A 24252-nucleotide genomic window follows, 5' to 3' on the forward strand; every position below is an offset into this window, starting at 1 on the left:
ACTACCAAGACAAAACATGTTACCGAGTGATGGTGAGAGGACATCTTGTTATTATATGTCATTTCAAGAGTATGTATATGGTGAACGGAAATCAGTTCCATCCCCAGTACGGGGCCATTTTAGGAGACAAGATGAATCTTCGTCTAGTATGTCGTCCGATGGTCGCTCTCATGGTAGAGGTAGGGGCAGTGGAAAACACAACCTAGATGAGGTATTGAAACGACTACATGCACTGGAGCAACATGTGTTTATGAACCGACAACCTATAGAGGTTTTTGTTGAAGAAGTGGATACTAAACAATTTTGGAATGACATTACTTTTGAGGAGCCTACAATGTTCCAAAGAAAATATGATGAACATGTTAGTTACACGCTACATTATTTTTTAAATTTTATTAACATATATGAATACCTGTTTTCATATTTTATATTTGAAAATATAGGTTGTACAAGATGAAGTGATGAATAAAAACAATACAACTGAAAATATTTTTGGTGATATTGAAGACGACAAAGTTGTTATAGATATTACCTTTACGATTTTAATAATTACTTTTTAATGTGTCTTTCGTTATTAAGTATAAAGCTTTATTTTTAATGTAGGAGTTGGAGGAGAGTAATGACAATGCGGGGAACAAATTTGATGATGATGTGTTTGATGTAAATGATTATAATGAAGATAAAGAGGTTCTTATACTTACATTTATTTATATTTTGTTTTTAGTAGATTGAAACATTTTTTTAATTAGAGATTATTGCTTATTAAATTATGTGTTTTTCGTTATTAAGTATAAAGTTTTATTTTTAATGTAGGAGTTGGAGGAGAGGAATGACAATGCGGGGAACAAATTTGATGATGATTTGTTTGATGTAAGGGAAATCTTCAGAAAAATCCCAATATTTACGGAAAAGTTACACTTTAGTCCCAAGATTTTTTTTTTTGAACGAAAAAGTCCCGAAAACCGGCAAAAATTTGCAGTTTGACCCTTTTTGACCGGTTGAAACCGTTACCAAATTAATTTGGGACTATTTCATAAACTAATCCAAAATATTGGGATTTTTCTGTAAACGAAAAATATTAGGACTTTTCTGTAAACAAAAATATTAGGACTTTTCTACAAACAGAACCCTTATTATTATTATTATTATTATTATTATTATTATTATTATAAGAATACTATTTTTTGAACTTGTTATTATTAATATTGTTACTAATACATATAAATGCATTAAATGAAAAACTAATATTAATGACATTGTTTAAGGGTTGAGGTGAAGGAGATGGTGATGCTTTTAGCATTGAAATCGTGAATGTCTGCTTGTATATTTTTACTTTGTATATGGTCATTTCATATTTGTTATTATTGTTTTCAATTTAGAATATTAATACTTAACAATTTGAAAGAAGTTGCATATTAATAGTTTAATCTCACTTTGTATATAAAATTGTTTAAGGTAGAAGAATTACTTTCCAAATCCAACAAATCCACTACAAACATCTGCATAGGTTACCCATATCAAAATTCAAAAGTATTAATTACAATATTTTGTTTAATAAAAAGTAATAGGAATAATTCAAAAGTGTTAATCAAAATTCAAAAGTATTAATCCAAAAAACATGTCCTATTACTTTTTATTAAACAAGATATTGTAATTAATATTTTTGAATTTTGATATGGGCTACCTATGTAGATGTTTGTAGTGGATCTGTTGAATTTGAAAAATAATCCTTCCACCTTAAACATTTTTATATACAAAGTGAGAAATCCTTCTAGCTTAAACTATTTATAAATAATTTTATAAATATGTAACTTCTTTTAAATTGTTATGTATTATTATTCTGAATTGAAAACAATAACAACAAATGTGAAATGACCATAACAAAGTAAAAATATACAAGCAAACATTTATGATTTCAATGCTAAAAGCATCAACATCTCCTCCATATTCACCCTTAAACAATGTCATTAATATTATTTTTTTTCACTTAAATTCATTTATATGTATTAGTAATAATATTAATACTAACAAGTTCAAAAAATAATATTCTTATTTATATTTCTTTAATAATAATAATAATAATAATAATAATAATAATAATAATAATAATAATAATGGTTCTGTTTGTAGAAAAGTCCTAATATTTTTGTTTACAGAAAAGTCCTAATATTTTTTGTTTACAGAAAAGTCCCAATATTTTAGATTAGTTTACGAAATAGTCCCAAATTAATTTGGTACCGGTTTCAACCGGTCAAAAAGGGTCAAACTGTAAATTTTTGCCGGTTTTCGGGACTTTTTCGTTCAAAAAAAAAATCTTAGGACTAAAGTGTAACTTTTCCGTAAATATTGGGACTTTTTTGAAGATTTCCCTTGATGTAAATGATTATAATGAAGCTAAAGAGGTTCTTATACTTACATTTATTTATATTTTTTTTAAGTAGATTGAAACATTTTTTTAATTAGAGATTATTGCTTATTAAATTAGGTGTCAGACGAAGATGAAGTAATAATTACGGGAAATGTAGATTATTTTGATAGCTATGGTGTTGATGGAAAAGAAGTTACACCCGATAAACCGACGACTCGAAAACCATCACAATATTTGTGCCCTCCTTACACCGAGGTATTCGTTTTATTTATAAACTCATAATTTTATGTTTATGTGAATTATCTGAAAGATAGAGATTTAAACATTTGAATATTGTTTTTAGTTGCACACGACACCAAAGCAAAAAAGAAGATCAAAAAAGAAGGTTGATATCAAATCAACAAGCCCCGTTCCTCCTCCAATTTTTGGTGTTGCTCACGACTTCTCCATGTTGCGCCTGCATCCTTACGTAGCAGGCAGTGAGGTTGTCATCTAAAATTATTTATTTCATTCATATGATGTCCAACATCGTTTGTTTAATTTCGTGTTAGATAGAGATTTTTGGAACGCCTTGTTTGGGCATACACATGATGGATGGTTGGAGTCATCGGTAAATTAATTGTTAATTTATTATTTTAAAAGTAATTTTTTTAGTCAATAATAAAAGTATCATAATATTGTGCAGCATATAACCATTTGGTATAGACTATTGATGGAGAGACGGTTTTAGGGCGACCGACGTACAATAATGCCTCCAAATTTTTTTGTTTCTCATGCTTTGGAAGAAGGGCAGGAATGGAGGGCATTTATGGTTGGTATTGCTACGTACCCCAACTTCATGGTTGCTTGGTGGGATGTCGATACGGTAAACTTAATTGTTTATATTGAAAATATTATCGTTATTTTTGTTATGTATTTGTATTGTGATGTAAAGAAACATAATTTTATTTACTGATCTTTATACATGTCCTATTGCCGATTCATTCATCCCCTAATCATTGGCTATTTAGGGAACTAGGATTAGCGTCAATGGAAGTCCATATTTATGACAGACTTGGTAGAGGGTCTTATGAAAAATTCAAATATGGAGGAATCTTTACCAAATTTGAATGTCGGGTGGCAAATTATTTGGACAAGATTAACTATTGGGCCCGGAGGAACATCCCAAGGATTCCATTGAATATGCAATTCATTTATGAAGAAAATGTTCCCCAACAAAGTAGTCATTTGGGAGATTGCGGTATTTTTGTTTGTATGTTTATGGAGCAATTAGTTTCAGGTCAACCAACATGTGTTCTTATTGACCCAAAGAACGCAACTTTAGAGTTTCGCCAACGGATGGCAAAAGTTTTTTGGGGGTCGAGTCTTGGTCCTATGTAGTTGGATTATATATTTGTATATCTAAATTAATGTTGGATTTGACTATTAGTTTATTTTTAGTTTCAACGTTACAACAATTACAACAAATTAATAATCTACTAATAACTTATCAATACTTACAACATAAGAATGACTACAACATTTGTTTTAACGTTACAAGTACACTGTTCTAAACATAAGTACAAATACAACAATTTATTGACCTAACAACTTCAAAACCATAAAAACAATATTAAAAAGCTTAAAACTTGTAAACAAGAACTGCCAAGAACAACACCCAACTACAAACCAACGCTATCTTTAACTTCTTATTTTCTGATTGAAAGAGCTTATTAGAGTTAGCTACTTTAGCTATTACCATAGATGATTGGTCCTTCTCTTCATCAACCCAACTGATAAACCCACATTTTGGTCCCTGTTAAATTTAACATTGACGGTAAGAATTTTTGTCATGTAAACACGAGGGTTTAAATATGAATGATGTTAAGAACATGATACCAAATATGGGCAAGCGTAAAACAATCTTCCTGGGTTTTTAGCTGTACCCGAAATCCTAACGATACGTTCACCTCCGCAATTGTAGTAAGCCATTAGCCTTATTTTTCTTTTAAATCGGAGTTACTTTCTCAATTAAATTTTTCATAATGACTCACACCCATTTAAAGAAGAAATTATATTACAGACAATTATGTTTGACTATGAAATGAACTTGTTTGACTATGAATTCAAAAAGTTGAACTACGAAATGCAGACAAGTACATTGTGTTGTCTTGTGTTTTCTTGTCGATAAATGATGTTTGACTATGAAATGAACTTGTTTTACTATGAATTCAAAAAGTTGAACTACGAAATGCAGACAAGTACATTGTGTTGTCTTGTCTTTTCTTGTCGATATATGATGTTTGACTATGAAATGAACTGGTTTGACTATGAATTAAAAAAGTTGAACTATGAACTGCAGACAAGTACATTCTCTAGTATTGTCATGTCGGTCAGTGATTTTTTACTATGAAATGAACTGGTTTGACTATGAATTTAAAAAGTTGAACTATGAAGTATGAACAGTAGAGATACACTAATTTCAATATAATTATAATTGCATTTGTGTGATGATTGAAAAACACTTTCATTGGTTTTGAAAATGAGTACTTACACCGAAAGAAGCTTTTCTCAGCTACCAATATTCTTGCATAATCTTCAAAGAACAAATCCTAATACCTTCACAGCCATTAAGAAAACGGATACCAACCACTTTCAATTCTGTTTGGTGGCTTTAGGTTGCGTGGTATAACATATTTCTTTTATTGAGATATATAATATTTCATGGTAATGTATCTCGATTACTTTTTACTTATCACTAATATATGTTCATTTTTATGTAGATTCGTACATTCCTTAGGTGCATGATACCGTTGATATATGTAGGTTATTTACCCCTTCTTGGGAGCTATCTGACAACAATGTACTTCGCAATGGCATTAGATGGAAATCATGAACCCCTACTCTTAGTAGTTGGTTTGGGAACCTTAGAGTGTGAAGAATCATGGAGATGGTTCATGATGAGGTTAAAAGATTTTTTAGGTGAGGACATAGAGGTTGGTTTCATAAGCAACCTATGTGATAAAATAGACTTTGGTGTTCAGAGTGCCTACCCGGATTCCTATCATGGATATTGTCCTAAAGATATAGCTCGAAAAATACGTGAGTCTGTTGGACATAACAATACAGAAGTCGAATCGTTGTTTTGGAAGTCATGCAATGCATATATCATTGATGATTTTTACTTGTGTTTGGAAAGGTTGCAAAGTGCATGTAGGAAACCACCTTTCTGCACCTTGCTTAGGAGTCCAATTTACTGACTTGACGATATACCAATTTCAAAATGGACACGAGCATTTTTCCCAAAAGTACGTTACAATGTTAAATCGATTGACGTCCCTGAAATTTTGCAAATTATATCCACACGTGAGTTTCCTATAACAACGATAATTGAGTTAATCACTACGTCGATACAATCAAAGTATGGTGAACGTGCTGAAGTGGCGGGTAAGGGAGATTGTTATATTTAGTTTTTTTATTGTGCTATTATTTTTCTAAAATTATCAAATTTTACAGGGAGGTTGTCTGGTGGGTTGACCCCTTATGTTGAGAGTAAGGTTCAAAAACGTGTCAACAAGTCTTATAATTGGAAGGCAAGACGTTTGTATGGGGACACATTTGAAGTCGGTGAAAATTTTGCCACCACCAACGTACAACTTGAACGAAGGGTATGTATTTGTGGTAAATGGCAAAAAAGCGGTATACCATGTGGCCACGCTATAGCATGTCTAAGAATCTGTACATCTGAAGCCATTCACAGAATTGTTGATTACAAGTTCACTAATTTCGTGTATCGACTTGCATATGAATCTGAGTTGGTGAATACTATACAATCACATGTGCTTTGGGAAATACCAAATGAAACGATGGTCATGTTACCTCCCTCAATGCAGTAGTTATTCATGTAGCCCCTCTATAATTTATGTCGTATTATGTATTAGTTTTTTGTGTACCCCGTTTTTATTTTATTGTCGTGTTATGTATTAGTTATTCATGTACCCCGTTTATATTTTATGTCGTATTATGTATTAGTTATTTATTTTATGTTGTATTATGTATTGGCGATTGAGGAAACAACATACATTAAAAGAAAGGGACATTTATTAAATAGTAACAAAACACACATACAACAACAAGCAACTTAAATAATGAAAAACAATTAACTTAACCAACATGCATATTAAAAATAAGGGACATTCATTAAAAGATTCTATGCATCTAAGTGGGTAAACTCGCTACCATCATATTCAAAACCGTATAGTTCCAAAGCCACTTGTCGCAGAATGTCTTCATCCGTATTTGCATGTTCATTATCCAACTCGTTATAAATACGTTGAAATTGTTTCACCTTTATTTTCAAATCCGTTAACTTCGCTTTGACATCTCTTCTTCTTCGATATTGAGTACGCCCCTTAAAGGGTGAAACAAATGACAGACACAAGACCAAAATGATCCAGCACAAACTTGTGGGGGACCCGGTGGAAAATCCTCCTCTACAGTTATAATCCAATTTTGAACCAAAGCGACCTCCTCTTCGTTCCTCCATATATGTGGTACAGGTGAGTCCATAATTGCAAGGGGGAAGTAATACGATACAATTAAAATGGATATTAAAAACTATTTATAGCGACTCCTTATTTTCCCGGTGCAATGGCTTGTCAACTCAAGTAACAGTGTATTGTGTTGTCATTCGATGGGGGATGACTTGTCAACTCGAACAGTGATTTGTTGTGTTATAAGTATAGTACACTGCGTTCGTCAGTTAATTTTGACTATGAATTGCAGACATATTAGAAGATGGACTGCGAGTTTGTGTAGAAACTACTATAAATTGACATTAAGTTAAATAAATAGTTTACTAAACAACCAATACAGCTATTCAAATATTGTTTTTGAGATTCTACTCTCTTTGTTTCAATCAAAAAGAGTTCTATATCGTGGAGCAATGAAGAGTTCTTGGTTCTTACACGTGCTTATATTCATGTGTACGAGACAAGCAAGTTGAACAATCTAATGTTTTGGAGCCGTTTAACCAATATTTTCAACGCTGAAAACCGAATGGCTACAAGAAACGATCGTGACGAACTAGACATCTTAGCAAGATGGTATGAAATGAAAACCGAAGTTCTATTATTCAACGATCTTTATACCAAATTTGACGACACCCGTTTATATGCTACTGGGGAGGTCATCTTGGAAGCTGCTAAGGAGGAATACAAGTCATTAAGTGACGGGTTGGAATTCCAGTTTGAAGCCCCTTGGAATATTTTGAAATATATCCCGTTTGTTTAAAATCTATTTTAGTTTATTATGTGATTACTAGGTTATTTTCATGTATTTCGTATGTATTGGATTCATCTCCTATTATTAATTTGATTTAATAAATGTCCATTGCATTAGTTTTCACAATACATTACTAACAAGAATTCCATGAACCATTACAAACATTACAACAATTACATGAAAAACAACGACATACTACAAACAAAGCATTAAAATAAAACACAAGTCCATGGGTTATTATTAACAGAAATTAGAGCGGTCTACATGAAATACTGTTTATTTTTTACAACCTTCCAAACTTCCTCATATTCGAAGTCTCTGCCGTCATGCTCACAGATGTAAAAATCTGTAACAACTTCCAAGAACTCTTCTTCGTCCCGACAACAAAGATTGGTACTTTTCGCATAATTACACACTCGATTGAACCATGTCACTTCTTCCTTTACATCCATCCACTTAGTAACAACATCTGATTGTTCTTGTTGTTGTCCTTCTCCCATCTCATGGTTAAACAAAGATGTTATGCGAGTCCATTCATCACCAACTAGGCAATGCGGGGGAGCAAGTAACCATACACCATCCTTAACACTTAGCCAGCATCGTGTAACAACCAACACCTCGTTTGTCGTCCATGGCCTTTCATAATTGGAACTAGGTACTTCATTCGAAGATCTTGCTACATTCGACGACATTTCTAAATATGGGAGTTCATTCCGTTTAGGTGATTTAGGCGTTTGGTTTTTAGATCTTAAACATCTATTTATATAAATAAATACAAGACTATGAATTAAAACTTTGACTATGAAATGGTTGCATTTGGACTACGATTTTCAGCTTTCTGCAGTGACTTATCATGTCAAACTGTCATTTATGTCTTGTCACTTAAGGGTTCCACTACGATTTGTAGGTTACTGCAGTGACTTGTCATTATTGTCTAGTCATTTCAAAGTTGGACTTGTCATTACTGTCTAGTATGTATAAATACCACTTATAGCACTAGTTTATTACAATGTCGACTTTATTATGAGTTCCTCACACAAATTCAAAGTTTGCTAATGCAACGAAGTAGATTGTTACTACTGTGATTCAGTCGACCCTTTTTTACACCCTCTTCAGTCAGGCCATATATGTCACATGAAAATTTTGTAGAATTGAAGAAGGCTGAAGAACAACAAGAAGAGCACAAAGAGTCATCCTGACTTCTCACTCAACGTGATAATGATATTGCATCGGAATGCAAACAAGCTCAAGAATGGATAGACCTCAATAAAAACAAAATCAAAGAGCATAAAGATTGGATAAAAAAGAGTAAGAAGGCAATCAAAATGATTGAAAAATTGGTTGCTAAGAAGGAGGACCAGTTGATACACATTATGGTGCAAAATGATCATTTGGAAGACAAAATGAGAATTAGGGATGACTATATATAACAATGGAGAAAGAGAAGCACCCATTGCAGTTCCCTGAGTTTAAAAATTAGTTACAAAATTGTTGTAATATTATCATGATACAAATTAGATTGCAAAAGGATCGTTTTTTGTTTTTTTAAATAACATGTTGTAATTGTTAAAATCTGCAAACTAAATTTTATAATATAAAGGCTTCATTAATTGTTATAATCAACAAACTAAACTAAAATATGAAAGCATAGCAATGTCTTGTAAGATTTAATAAAAATATTACAATACATAATAAGTTAACAACTCTTCATTACTCTTCATTTCAAGTTTGTTTTATATCAAAATCAGCGTCATAGGTTTGTGAGCAACTCGCTGAACCACCAATATTAAATGCTATTTCTGCAATAGAAATTATGTGACATGCTCCACTACCGGACGCCCTTCCAGTACAATTATTTCTCGTGTGTCCTAGTTGACCACATGTAGAACACTCTTTTCTAATTGGACCCTCGCCTTGGGATGGAATGCAGTCTGTGTTTCTTGGCCTGCCGGGCTGACGTTTATCCATTATAGGTGGCTTAACAATCATCAAATCATCGGGGATCTCCCATTCGAATGGCTTTGGCAGAGGGTTTATTGACTCCTCATATGTTTTCCTCAGTGTTTCGGTAAAGTAAGCATTTAATGCATACCTCGAGCAATCTTGGTAATTGTTGACTGTTAAACATCTTATGACATGACCACAAGGTATCCCATCAAGTTGCAAATGCCTACATGTACATGTCATATGTTGGAAATCAACAATCACATTTTGTGCCCCCTTTTTGACCTCGCATTTTGTATTTGAGATCATGCGAACATCCCACTTAGTAAAAGTTTTCTTGTTTTCTTTTACAATTTCATCGGCCCAAGGGGTAAATATTGTTGTTGCTTCCGCTAAAAAAACAGCCAAAATGAAGAAGTTAAGATCAATAACATCAAAATTAATAAAACATTAATATTAAAAATTTATTTAATACCTGCAAAGTTACATCTTTGAAACCACCATTGTTGCATTGTTGCACGAAAAAAATCGATCAACATAAGTATTGACACCTTACGTGCGTGTCTAGATAATGCATTTATAGACTCCGCACTGTTGGACGACATAAGATTATATCGGTTCCCTTTAAAATGTGCCTTTGACCAAGTTTCTGGATTTATAATTTTTAAGTACTCCCATACTGGTTCTTTTGTCTTTTTCATAACATCAATGGCAGCATCAAATTGACACCACATATTCCATGATGAGCGTGAGCCAAAAATGTTGGCAACGGATGTTGCTATAGATGGAGACCTATCAGATATAATTGTAAGCTCCTTCATATTTCCTATGCAATCACGTAGTTTTTGAAAAAACCATGTCTAAGAATCGGTACACTCATTTTTGCATATACCATATGCAACCGGTAATATTTGGTTTTGTCCGTCCTTAGTAACTGCAAGTAACATGGTACCTTTGAACTCGCCCTTTAGGTGAGCTCCATCTACTACTAGGGTCGGTTTACAAAAATTGACAAAAGCGCGTACCTACAATACATTGTATATCTATTCAAATAAACCAAAATAAAAATTAAAAAATTAATAAAATATTATAATACTAACCAAGCAACCGAGTGCGACGTACAAAAACTCAAATCAATCATCAGCATCTGTTTTAATATGTGTCACCGTACCCAGATTATGTTTGACCAGATTGTGACAATACGCCGGAAGTTTGGTAAAAGAATCATCTTTCGTACCCCTTAACAACAACAATGCATATTGCTTCGCACGCCATGTCTGATGGTATGAGATATTGATATTCAATTGAGCATTCATATCATTAACAATATCTTTTCCCCGATAAACTCTACTATAGTCTTTAGCCAAAACATCAGTAACATATTCACCCAAAACATATTTGTTCGCTTGTCGATGATTAGGTTGCAAAAATGTTGAAGAACATGTGTGTACATCAACAAATTTATTCACTTGGAAAAGTTCATAAGAATTTTTAATTGCTTTTGCTCTTAGTAACCAAGAACAAATTTTCGAAACACACACAGCTTCATACCTTGATTTGGTGGATCTACTTGTCCTCGTCTGGAAACCTTCTGGAAGACATTTTTTTACCAATACACCGCTTTAAAAGTTCTTTGTTCTTAAATATACTCTCACATTCAATCTTTTGAAGATTCATGTCGACCATATGTGTTGGGATATCTTCATTAATATCAACTGGGCATGCTGGGACAGGGGGCATACCGTAAAAAATGTTATCGGGAAACTTAGATTTAACTTTATTACCCAACTCATCTCTATTTGAATTGCTTTGTAGGTCGGTTATATCTAAACGTACATCACCAACATCAACATAATCCCCGTAAACATGCTTTTTTTCATTTTTTTGACTCGAATTTTTTTTCTTTTTAATTTTATCTACCACACGCCTATTCATAACTTTAACTTCTTGTCCGACAACATCATCACAACAACCACCCACATCATTAAGATATGTACCAACATCATAATCACCAACAAACTTGTAATTCTTAGGATCCACATAGTTAATAGTTGAATAACTAACATTAACATTTTCAGCAACACTGTGAAACTGAGGTACACTAGGAGTATTGAAAGTACCTATCGGATCGTTGCTCCCATTATGACTGCATAAATTACCAACAAGCTGATTTCCAGTTTGACCACCCACATTAACCTCATCAACTTCATCAACCACCACAAACACTTTCACAACCCTTCCTCCACTACATTTGATTACGTTTATCAACATTCTAACATCCATGTCTTCAACTATAGCTATATAATAATTTAATTCAGGATGATGGAAACGCAGACAAATTCTATATTTGTCTAACAAACCAATTTTGCTTCTCACCAAAGATACAAAATCACTATAACTAATATACTCAGAAAATATCAAAGGAAATTCAGAAATACCTCCCTGTGGACATACGTATTCCGGATTAGTTCAATTAACTTGCCATCTCCCACCGGTTACAAGACAAACCAAATATTCAATCATTTTTAGAGCGAATTTTAGAGAAATTTCCTAAACAAATAACAACTAAACTGATAATTTTCTACAAAACTTTTTATATAGTAACATTATTTCGTAGTCAAACCAATTGATTTCATAGTCAAACAATTTTTTTTTTTTTTTTTTGCAATTTCGCAGATGGAATACAGAGTAAATCCCAGATGGGGCTATTCCATCTGCGATTTTAACCGACAAATGCAGTATATATAGAGAAAAAAAAATAAACCACATGCGAATGTACAAGTGGCTAAAACACACTTGTTGTGCTTTAGCCACTTGTACATTCGCAGATGGAATGTGTAAATCGCAGATGGGGCTATTCCATCTGCGAAATTCGAGGCTATTTTTGCAAATTTGATTTTTTGGCTATTTTTTTAATGTAATTAGTGTAAATGACTATTTTTTTCATTTTCTCCCAAATTATTGTTTGGGTTGTCAATTAATAAAAATTATGAGATATTAAAAGATTATCGGCAAAGAGAGATCAAAATGCTTGCATTTTACAGTATCTTTTGAAATTTCTTATATATATATATATATATATATATATATATATATATATATATATATATATATATATATATATTCAATATAATTGTTACATCAAATCTTCATAGTTTGATAATGTTGATTCTCATTGTTATTTAGTTATTGGTTGAAACAACATTAACAATTTTCATTTTATAAGTCGTCATAAATTTCAATTGAATACTTGAATGTTTTGGCATATTGATATCGTGTTGTGGGTTAGTGATTGATTTAAGATTGTTACCAGAATAACCTCTATTATTTTAATCAGTTTGGTTTTAAATACATTAAGTATTATACAATATTGTTTATGTAAAATGAGTTCGGCTAAAGTAAGACATATTTTGACAAATATTTCAAGTTGTCAAACAAACTATAGTTATAACATGTTTTGTTATGTTAATTTGACACCATCTTATGTATGCCATTTTAATTTTTGGTTATTGATAAATTTCATTTATGACATATTATTTATTTTAAGGGTAAATTAATTAACACAGTATATCGTCAAAGTGAACTCTTTTGTGAAAATTAATTTACAAAGAACTTTAATTTTTGGTTTGTGTTTATTAATGCGGATATTAATCGACCCAAAGGTAGGTTAATATTTGGTCGGATAAACACATATTTGATGATAAATATGCGACAGTTTTTAGGTTACATGTCATTAATAAGTCAATCCAAAGAGGGGTTTATTAATTCACTTGATATATTGTCAATTCTTATTATCAAAATTTATAGTTTATGTGTTTCATTAATGCGGGTATTAGCTGACCCAAATGTAGACTGATATTTGGCCAAATATACATATATGTGGTGATAAACATGTGTCAATTATTTGGTTCAATGTGATTAATAAGTCAATCCAAAGAGGGGCTTGTTAATTAACATGATTTATTGTCGATGTTTATTTCTAAAACAAAGTTATCTCTTGCAAATTAGTATCACTGTCCAAAGACTTGATGTTAATGTTGTGTCGATACCTTGTAGAGATGTCATAAATTGAATTTATTGATTACGGTTCATAGATTAATGAGCATAAAAATAGATTTGCTTATGTTTGAATTATGGTATTATATCTGCTAAAATTGATCACATTTATGATTTATGTACTCAATGAGATTAACTTTAAGGAATGGAATGATGTCATTATGTTAATTCTCAATTGCACGGATATTGAACTTGAATTTTTGGGTAGACCAACATTCTTTGAAGATGTTGAGTTTGGGGAGAAACAAGGTTAAAACATTGTCCTTAAGGAGGAATCAATCTTGATTCCTAATATTTCTTTCAATAGTATGCAAATTATGAATCGGTGATCGACAATGTTATTAAACCTCCTATTTTGAATACACAAACACAATAACCTCAACTTTTGGATATCCTATGCGTGGTACCACATTTTTCATCAATTTATTATCTCTTTTGGTTTTGAGGTAAATAAAGTAGATGATTTTGTGTATCACAAATTAAGTAGGAGTAAATTTATCTTTCTGGTTTTGGGCAGATATCTATGAAACCCATGTTTGGATCATAATAAAGCAACCAAATAGATTTGAGATATCTATACATAACAAAAGGCTATATGCTCAACTATAGGAAATAAGATGTTTTGGAGATCATTTTTACGAATCTAATTTTATTAGATGCCAAAATGGTTACCGATCCATATCGGGATACTTTTACATTTTTAGCATGATGAGCCATTTCATGGAATAGAATTCGGTAGCTACTTCCATAATGGTATCATAATTTGTAGCATGGAAGATGGTTGCGGAAATTTTTCACGAGGCTACACATTATTGGTATTGAAAGACCACTAAAGTTGTGATAATGAGTCAGCAATGTTATATTCCAACAACAGAAGTTCTATTAAGTCAAAGCATATTGACATCAAATTTCCTTCTGTTAACACAGTAGTGCAAAATGGAAATATATATAGCACATATGAACAAACTCCATCAAAAGCGGATCCGCTCATAAAGGGATTACCTCCCTAGGTCTTTCATGAGCATACTACACACGTTGGTGTGATATTTGGTTTTAGTGGGAGTTTTATGGTGCTTTATGTTTTGTTTAAGATCAATTATGTTTTTCTGTACATAATTAAGAATTCAGTTAACTCCATTATTAGTTGCACTTATTTGATGTTTGATCTCACTTCAATCTAAAGAGGAACTTGTTGGAAATCTATTTAGATTTTAAAACCACACATCAGTTTTATCTATGTCGTTAGTTATATATGTATATGTGAGCATTGATAGGTTTAGTTACGCAAATTTTAATGAATACCGCTTTGATCGTATACTATTATGATTAGTGGACGAGATTGTTTAAGGGTACCAATGTTATAATAACATTCTTTAAAGCGCTTATACAGTTATAGGTACATTTATATATTCGTGGTCCAGTGGGAGATTGTTGGATAATTATGGGACCACTTCATAAATATGTATGATATATTATTAAATCAAGTTATTATGGTAATAGTATAAATTGTTGATGAACCTATTTATAGAATACTTACAAACCTTGTGGGTTGAGTTACCAATTTGACTCAAGATCCTCAAGATCCCTTCCGTCTCTCACCTTAAGGTTTATCTCCATCTATAAATATATGTGATGAAGAGCAGATCAATACACGAAATTAATATGTAAATTCGTTTAGGGTTTGCTGAGGGATTTTAGAGAGAGCTATTGAGATCAACTGGAAAACCCAACCCTAGTTCTTCAGATCCGAAGATCATAATGAACCAGGTATGTAATCGTTATTCAATGTTCAAGTTTTCTTTTAATCAGATTCGAGATTAAAGATCCAAAGTTTATGCTTCCGCATTTATGTTTTGCTTATCAAAATAACCAACAAAACGTTGTGTGAGATAATTTTTAGATTTGAAGTGTTTTGTTTAAACTAAAAGTTAAAAACTTGCAGTAATGAAGCTGTTCCGTGCTAAATACGCCATAAATATTAATTTACGTGGTTTGGTTGCAATTTTATCAATCCTTAAGCTTTCATATCTTTTAGGTTTTAATATATGCAAACCAAAAAAAAATCTCATTAAAATTGCAATAAAAATTTGTTTACTTAGGCTTTTACATTATCTTTAAATGTCTGCAATTGTTTATTATTTTGTTTAAAACACAATTTCTTGAAATATTCAGTTTGTATATAGGAACCAGTGACGGAGCTTGAACATATAGTTAAGGGGGCCGAAAGTAAAAAAAATCTCAAATAAACGTTCTTACACAAAAAAAAAATCAGTATTTTTTCAGCATTTAAACACCAAAATACCTAAAGTTACAATTCTTACATATAAAAAAACCAAATTTTTTAACAATTAAACATCAAAAATACCTAAAAAAGAATTACAATTCAACCCGACGACCTTTAAGATCTTTAAAATCATCAATTACCGACTTCGAATCAATGTTTTAAGCAATTATTCATTCTTTTGAAAAAAGAATGAATGGTTTTCATCTTGCCCATTGTATGTATAAAAAAAAAGCAAAATGTATGAACAATTCATTCAAAATCTACCAATTAACTTTAGTTTCTGCAAAAGAAAACATATAACATTGTTTAAGATTCTAATTTCTTGATTCCAAATTCCAACAACAATAAAATGGAGGAACAATTCAAATTAATTAACAATCTCAGCTCATTTAAGATAAACAACAAGCAATTGGAGGAACAAATCAACAATCTTAGGTCATTTGGACTGTTGGACAAACAAGAAGCAATTGGAGGAACAAAGTGTGTGAAATCATTTGACTATGTGAACACTGAACTGTGAAATCCCCACAAGTCCAAAACAAGCAATTAAGAAAATTTACAAATGGAGACTGAACAGTGAACAAGATTACACGAAGGAAAACATAACATTGTTTGAGATTCTAATTTCTTGAGTTTTTGATTTTTCTTCCAAATTACACAATAACACAAAGTCACAAAGGAAGAACAGAACTTACAGAAGGAAGAACACAAAGGAAGAACAGAAATTTACAAATGGAGACTGAAGATTTTTCTTCCAAATTTTTCTGCTAGCTGTTGTCGCCTGCTGTGCTGGCGTGCCGACTGCTACGTCTGCTGTGGTCTGTGGAGGCCGCCGAAGGCGGAGTGGGCGTGAGGCACTGAGGCGTCCGACAACTAGAACAGTGACCAATGAACTAATGAAGAACGGATTCAAGTATTCAACGGATTGACGAAAGATGAGGATTGAGATTTGGGGTTCGATACTTCAATTCGTCGTAAGTCCTTCACGAGTTCACGTCATTCCGATTTGGGCAGGAGGGGCCAAAGCCCATTTTCCATACAACAGGGCCTATATCTCGAAAAATTATACATAGTTGGACTACTTCTAACCCAAAATTCAGGGGGGGCCAAGACCCCTCCTGGCCCTAAGAAAGATGCGTCCCTGATAGGAACGACAATAAGATGAGTTTGGGTGGGGTGAGGCATTGTTAAGTAGTTTGTATAAAACAGAAAGTTCTTGAAACATTCCGTTTGTACATAGGAATGACAATTAGATGGTTTTAGACTGAGCAATGTATATCATATTGAAATTGAAAACTGTACCCATGTCAGCCTCTATACCAAATGGTTATCTTATCGGGGTGCTCTATCAGGGCTGAAATTTTTTTCGAACCCGACCCTAAACACGCAACTGAACATGAGGGTTTGGGTTTTTTTTAACATCGCTGTTTTTATATCTTCAATTTAATCTTTAAATAACCGAAGACTAGAATAAACCATAAAAAATAAATTATTAATTAAATGTATTTTGAAGATATTATTATCTATATATCCCAATAGTGAATTATGTTTGGGCAAATTATAATTATGTATGGAGGACCTACAGAAGTATTAGGAGATTGCTTTCCTGGAACCAGAATTTTTATTTATTTATTAAAATGGTCGAAATACCATGTATCTTGTTATCGATGTCTTTAAAAAAATGCAAGATCAGTTATTTAAAAATCTAAATTATCATCAATTATATTATTTTTTTTTCCTTTTTATTATAGCGTTGTTAACAAAAATCCTATCAACGATTAAAGTAATCGTTATTTAATATCAATTAAAAAAAATAAATTAAACCTTTTTATTTTTACTTTTGAAAGTGGCCAACTAGTTCGATAGTAGGTACCGGATCCCAGTTTCGCCGGTCATCCGACCGGTACCGTGGTCTCCAATACAAAAGTTTTTTGAACATTTTTTTTTGAAGTATGACATTTTGGGCTTTTGCTTTTTTTGAACAGTGGCATTACGGGCGTGTTCGACAAAAATAAGTGGTAATGAGTACCTTGTAGCGGGTACCGAGTAGTTTTTAGCTGATAGCGTTTTGTTGAACGCTACGCGAAATACTATTTGGATTTGGAGCCTTTTTTTCAAGTAAATAAGGTTTTTTGTTCAAAACAGAGCGTTTTGTCAAACGCTAAAAGCTAGAAGCTCTCAAACGCTCTCAAATGTTTCATGTCGAACGCGCCCTACGTATATTTTAGATACTTGATACTTTTGAAGAAAATGGATTCTTATGATGAAGATATGAAACTGTTGTCCATAATCAATTTAAAATAGTCCGGAGTAGTAAGATCTTTTCGGATGGTAAATTTTGCCCCTGAACCTTCCAACTCCAACTTATAATCCATTACACAAATTCCTAAATCTATAACCTTTGTTGGAAAATATTCTTTTATATATCATTTCAGATACCGATTGTTGGAAATATAAATATTTGATCACTACAACAAAATGCTCGGTTACCAGTCACTGTGTGATAGATATACAAGTTTAAGATATAAGATGTAAATACATATAAACAATAATAATTGCGGAATACGTATAAATATGAAAGCTATAAATGACTGAAAGCTATAATAATATAAATGACTGTATTTAAATGACGTAAAACTATAAATAATATAAATGATTGTATTTAAATGACGTAAAACTATAATAAAATATATAATTATATAAATATATATCAAGTAGGTTCGTCAATAAATTGACTGAACTGGACTCGTGGAACGACTGGTCGATATTTGTTCTCTAGGAAGGACTGGTCGATATTGGGACTCTTGGAACGACTGGTCGATATCTGTTCTTGAAATGACTGATCGATTTTGGGACTCTTGGAACGACTGGTCGATATTTGTTCAAAGATCAATCCAGTATTTAATAAGTAGTAAAAAGTTCATTTTCATGTAAAATGAGTTGTTTACAAAACAATGTAAAGTACAGAGTCATGTATTTGTATACGGGTATTGGGTGTTTTGAGGAGATTTGATGAGGTTGGAGTAGGTATTTGAAGGGTGGTAGGAAGTGTAATAATGTTGTAGTTTTGGTGGTGCAAGTTAGCAAAGATGGTGATGTTGAAAGAGCTTTGGGTGGTGATGAATGTAGATTTTCAGAGTAAATCTCTCTGGATAGCCAATTTTCTCTCGCGTCTCTTTGGGGTTTCCCCTGGTCAAAATCATCCACGAAAATGTCTAGATGTAGGTAAGGTTCTGAAGAATTGATGGTGATAATCTCCCTAGTAGTATTTTGGCTGTGTTGTGCTCGGTTTTTTGTTTTCTAACATGAAGATTCTAAACTCGAAAACAGAAGTCTCTCTGGATAGCCAATTCTCTCTCGCTTCTCTTTGGGGTTTCCCTTAGTCAAAATCATCCACGAAAATTCATAGATGTAGGTAAATTTTTGAAGAATTTGTAGTGAAAATCTCCCTAGTCTTTTGTGCTTGTACTGAGCCTAGTTTGCTTCGTTTCTGACTTGAAGATTCCGATGTCGTGAAAACAGCAAGGTGGTGATGGTTGTGGTGATTTTAAAGGGTTTTTGGAGGAGGTTTAAGGAGCGTATTTGGAGGGTGTTTGGAGAGTATTTTGAGGTTGTTTGGAGGTTGATATAAGGTAGTGATGGTGGTGAAAGTTTATGAAGATGATGATGTTTGATGGGTTGAAGATGAACACCTTGAGTTTGAATGAAGAAGATGAAGATGGTTGATGATGTTCTTCATTTTTGGTTGTTGTTGATCTTGATGTTCTTCACTTTCTCTAGGTATTTGTCTTTGTTCTTGAAGAAGATGAAGATTAGTGATGTTCTTGGGAGTGTTTGTAGGAAGTGTTACAAGTTAACAAAATGAACACACCCTTTTACACATACATAACTCACGTATACATATATGTTGAAACAAATATCTTCATGCACTTGAGTTTTTTAGTTGGTAGATGATGTAAAGGGGCTGCAAGTTGTAGTAGATTAGGAGGCAAAAACGTGGGTCTTCATTTAGCTTCTCATTTTCATGCTTTGTTGACTTTTCCTTTGTTTTGACTATTCAACACAACATATATATATATATATATATATATATATATATATATATATATATATATATATATATATTGTTGAAGTGTTCAGTCGCACAGCTAAATTTTCTTGTTTATGCGTTTTCCGTCTTTCGCACATTTTGTATTTTCCGTTTTGATCACGCATTGATGCAACCTGAAATAACTGATAATATTTGTTAGATAATACAAAAACAATTCGTCTTATTTCAGTGATGGTCACATACAATGTTACATACAAAACATTTTTCAACAATTTCCCCCTATGTGATCATTGCTGAGATAAGGACATGTATCGTATAATCATATTGACAGTTTTGAACTTTTGAAGATTCGAGATAAAAGATTTGTCAATAGATAAGATATATAAAACGTAGTGATTGTTTTGAAAGTTTGTGACTTGGTTTAACATATCTTATGTAAAAGATTTTCCGAAATTCGTTTCCGAATCAATGTCTCGGGTTCGGTTATCAAAGGGAAGCCATATATGTATCTAAAGAAATTTCCTAAGATTTTATAACATTATTAATGACGACAACTGTTCTAACAGGTCGATTCAGATGAACGCTCATAGGTATAGCTCACACTTCACTTGGGTGTTTGGTTGTTCTGGCAACAAAACAAGTTAATGATCACTAAAAATGAGTGATATCTCTCTCTGACGACTCACACTCATATTGGAGGTATTCAACTATGCTTTTCCTGAAAGTCACTTAGTCTCATTATTAGATAATCAATCACATAAGACTGGTTTCAGCATTACTCAGCGGGTTTCTTCATTCATGGCATTAACTTTCACTCTCTCTCCGTTGGGAAATACATGTAGAGGGGTTAGCAATTTTCATAGTGCAGTTTGCAACTAAGATTCTTCAGTGATGAAGGCTACAGTATCCCGGTAAATCCATTGTTGTTGCAGCTTCTTCTTTGATGGTATCCTATTTGTTGATCAATATCGATTTATTGTAAAAAGATATTTTGTTTTCGCATCGAGAATTTGCTACATTTGAGAAAATTGGTTTTTTTTGAGAGTATCTGTCTTGCGGGATTAAGATATCTTCTTTTGCGAAAAAATGGTTAAAAACAGATTACAGAATCTTATGATGTTTGTTTTGAAATAACCATTTGGTTGAAAAGTTTGTTTGAAAATACCAAATGTAGAATATTTTTGTTTTCTTTGGTATTTCTTCGGTGAATGATTTGGCCCTTTATCTTGATTCGTCTTTGACGGTTGGATGTGGATAGATCTTTATTTTTCTTTGATAAGTGATTGTTGAAGTCTTTTTCGTTTCCTCTTTTCTTGTTGATGGATCACAGGATCTCAAGACTTCATTTTTGGTTGGCTTATATTTAGGTAGGGATTGGTGGCATAAAAGACAATTTGTCTAGTATGTAAGAAATGAATGTATCGTCCCTGGTCATTTTGATATCTAAGCAAAAATGAGACCGTGACAAGGTATAATCGGATATACCTTATAAGCAATAGTGACACACCTAAGCTCATAAGAAATGAATTCCACAACGATATAGATTGACAAGGCACAAATTCTCACATGGGTTTTTGTTTTCATCTGAACCTCCTAACCTTATGTCCCTTGATTGTTTAAAATCGTCAATAATGAAATAAATCGAAGGAAATAAAGTTATATACATTATGAAAAGTAGGAGATTTGAACCTTCACTCCAATTGAGAATCAATATGACTTAAAATCTTCATCGAGCATAAGCATCTGAAAATTAAGTCAAGAGACGATTAATCACAAGGTTTTATAAAAGCTTATTATGGTAAGTCTTTTATTATATTTTTGAAGATTTGTTTTTCTTAATGTTTTTGGAAGTTTTTGTTATTCCAATGTTTTTGGTATTTTTGGAAAGAAAGCAATTTTTAATTGTTTTTGAATTTTCTTTATGAATGAAAGTAAACACACTTTTGTACAAACAAAAAGTAAAAGTTTAAGGATGGATGTTATCTGGATTTAACATTCCTAGACGGCCTAGGAAGTATTGAAACTTTGTTTCATCGAGAGCCTTAGTGAAGCCATCAGCATTTTGATCTTCGGAATTAATGAAGTGTAGTTCGATATGACCCTTTTGAATATTGTCTTCAATAAAGTGATATCGAATGTCGATGTGCTTTGTCATGGAATTGTGAACGAGATTGTGAGAAATGGCAATTGCACTGGTTGAGTCACAAAATATGGGAATTTGTGAGATTTTGAAGCCATAGTCACGCTGTTGAGTTTGCATCCATATGACTTGTGAGCAACAGTTGGCGACAGTGACGTATTCAGCTTCTGCTATTGAAGTGGACACACAAGTCTGTTTCTTTGAAGTCCAACTCACTAGTCTACTTCCTAGGAATTGACAGCTACCAGATGTACTCTTTCTATATAGCTTACATCCTTCGTAGTTTGAGTCGGTGAAAGCGTTCAGCTGAAAATCGGATTTAGCTGGATACCAAAGGCCAAGTTTGGGAGTGCCTTTAAGGTATTTGAAGATGCGTTTCACAGCAACTACATGGGATTACATGGGATTTGCTTGGTATCTGGCACAGACACATGTAGAAAACATGATGTCAGGTCTGCTGGCAATGAGGTATAAGAGTGATTCAATCATTCCACAATATCTTTTCTGGTCAATGGGTTTTCCATTTAAGTCTGCATTCATTTTGTATCCAAAAGCCATTGGGGTTTTTGCGGTATTGGATTTGTCCATTGAAAAGCGAGTGAGTAGGTTTTTGACATAATTATCTTGGTTGATGAAAATGCCATCAGTTGACTGTTTGATTTGAAGTCCGAGAAAAGTAGTCATCTCCCCAATCATGCTCATTTCAAATTTGCTCTTCATTAGATCTACAAACTTAACACTTAAAGATTCATTAGTAGAACCGAAAATAATGTACAATATATATTTGTACGACTAACAGATGTTTATTAAATACTTTACGAAAGAGGGTTTGATCGATTGAACCTCTTTTAAAACCTGATTCTTCGAGAAAGGTTGACAACGTGGCATACCAGGCTCGGGGTGCTTGTTTCAAGCCATAGACAGCTTTCTACAATTTAAAGCTGTGATCTGGAACTTTGGGATCTTCGAAACCTGGTGGTTATTGGATGTATACTTCGCGATCTATCTCTCTGTGTAAGGAATGCACATTTAACGTCCATTTGGAATACTTTGAAGTTCTTATGTGCAACATATGCAAGAAAGATGTGAATTTCTTCAATTCTAGCAACTGGAGCATATGTTTCATCGTAGTCGATTCCTTCTTGTTGTTAATATCCTTTGACTACAAGACATGCCTTGTTTCGACAAATGATTCCTTGATCGTCAGTCTTGTTTCTGTATACCCATCTTGAACCTATAACAGTAACATCGAGTGGATTAGGAACAAGATTCCATACGTCGTTTCTTTCAAATTCTGCTAGCTCTTCTTGCATAGCTTTTACCCACTCTGGATCTTTGAGAGCAGAATGTATGGTTTTTGGGTTCAGTCATGGATAAGAAGGCTCCAAATAAACATTCATTTGTGGATGCTGCTCTAGTCTGAATGCCTGAGTTGGGATCTCCGATGATTTGGTCTGTAGGATGATTTCTGGTCCACTTTATTAAGCGGTTTTCTTCCGCTATAATAATTGGACTTTCAATATCCCATTGTTCTTCTCCGGGTGTTTCATCTTGGAATAGGTTTGAAGGTTCCCCCATAAATGATGCATCGGGATTATTTTGGCTATTTGGCGATGGGGTTTTCAAAGGAGGATTTGGTGTTTGTTCCAAAGAGGAAGTATGTATTGGTGGCTCCCCCTCGAATTGATCTACATCATTTTGGTTTGTTTGAGGAATTCCTTCAGTGGGTGTTCCTTAGGATCAATTGAAGTAGATAGAAGTTCAGAATTGTAAGCGGTTTTTGGTTGTTCGAAAAGTAAATCAAGATCGATTTCAATGTATATGTCAGGAGAAGGTGTTTGTTGAATTGGGTTTTGAAAAATATTTTCAATCATTTTAGAGCCAAAATGTTCACGATCCAATTTCCTGACATAAAATTCATCGAAATGAATATCAGTACTTTCTTCAATTACTCTGGTACGTTTGTTCAGTACTCGATAAGCAGCTTAGGAAAACGAGTAACCAAGGAAAATTCCTTCGTCCGACCTTGATTCAAATTTTGAAAGGTGATCTTTATTGTTCTTGACGAAGCATCGACAACCAAAAATATGGAAAAATTTGATGTTTGGTTTTCGGTTGTTAATGACTTCATATGGTGTTTTATGAAG

The sequence above is a fragment of the Lactuca sativa genome, chromosome 8, assembly GCF_002870075.4.
Source record: "Lactuca sativa cultivar Salinas chromosome 8, Lsat_Salinas_v11, whole genome shotgun sequence".
Classification (NCBI taxonomy): domain Eukaryota; kingdom Viridiplantae; phylum Streptophyta; class Magnoliopsida; order Asterales; family Asteraceae; genus Lactuca; species Lactuca sativa.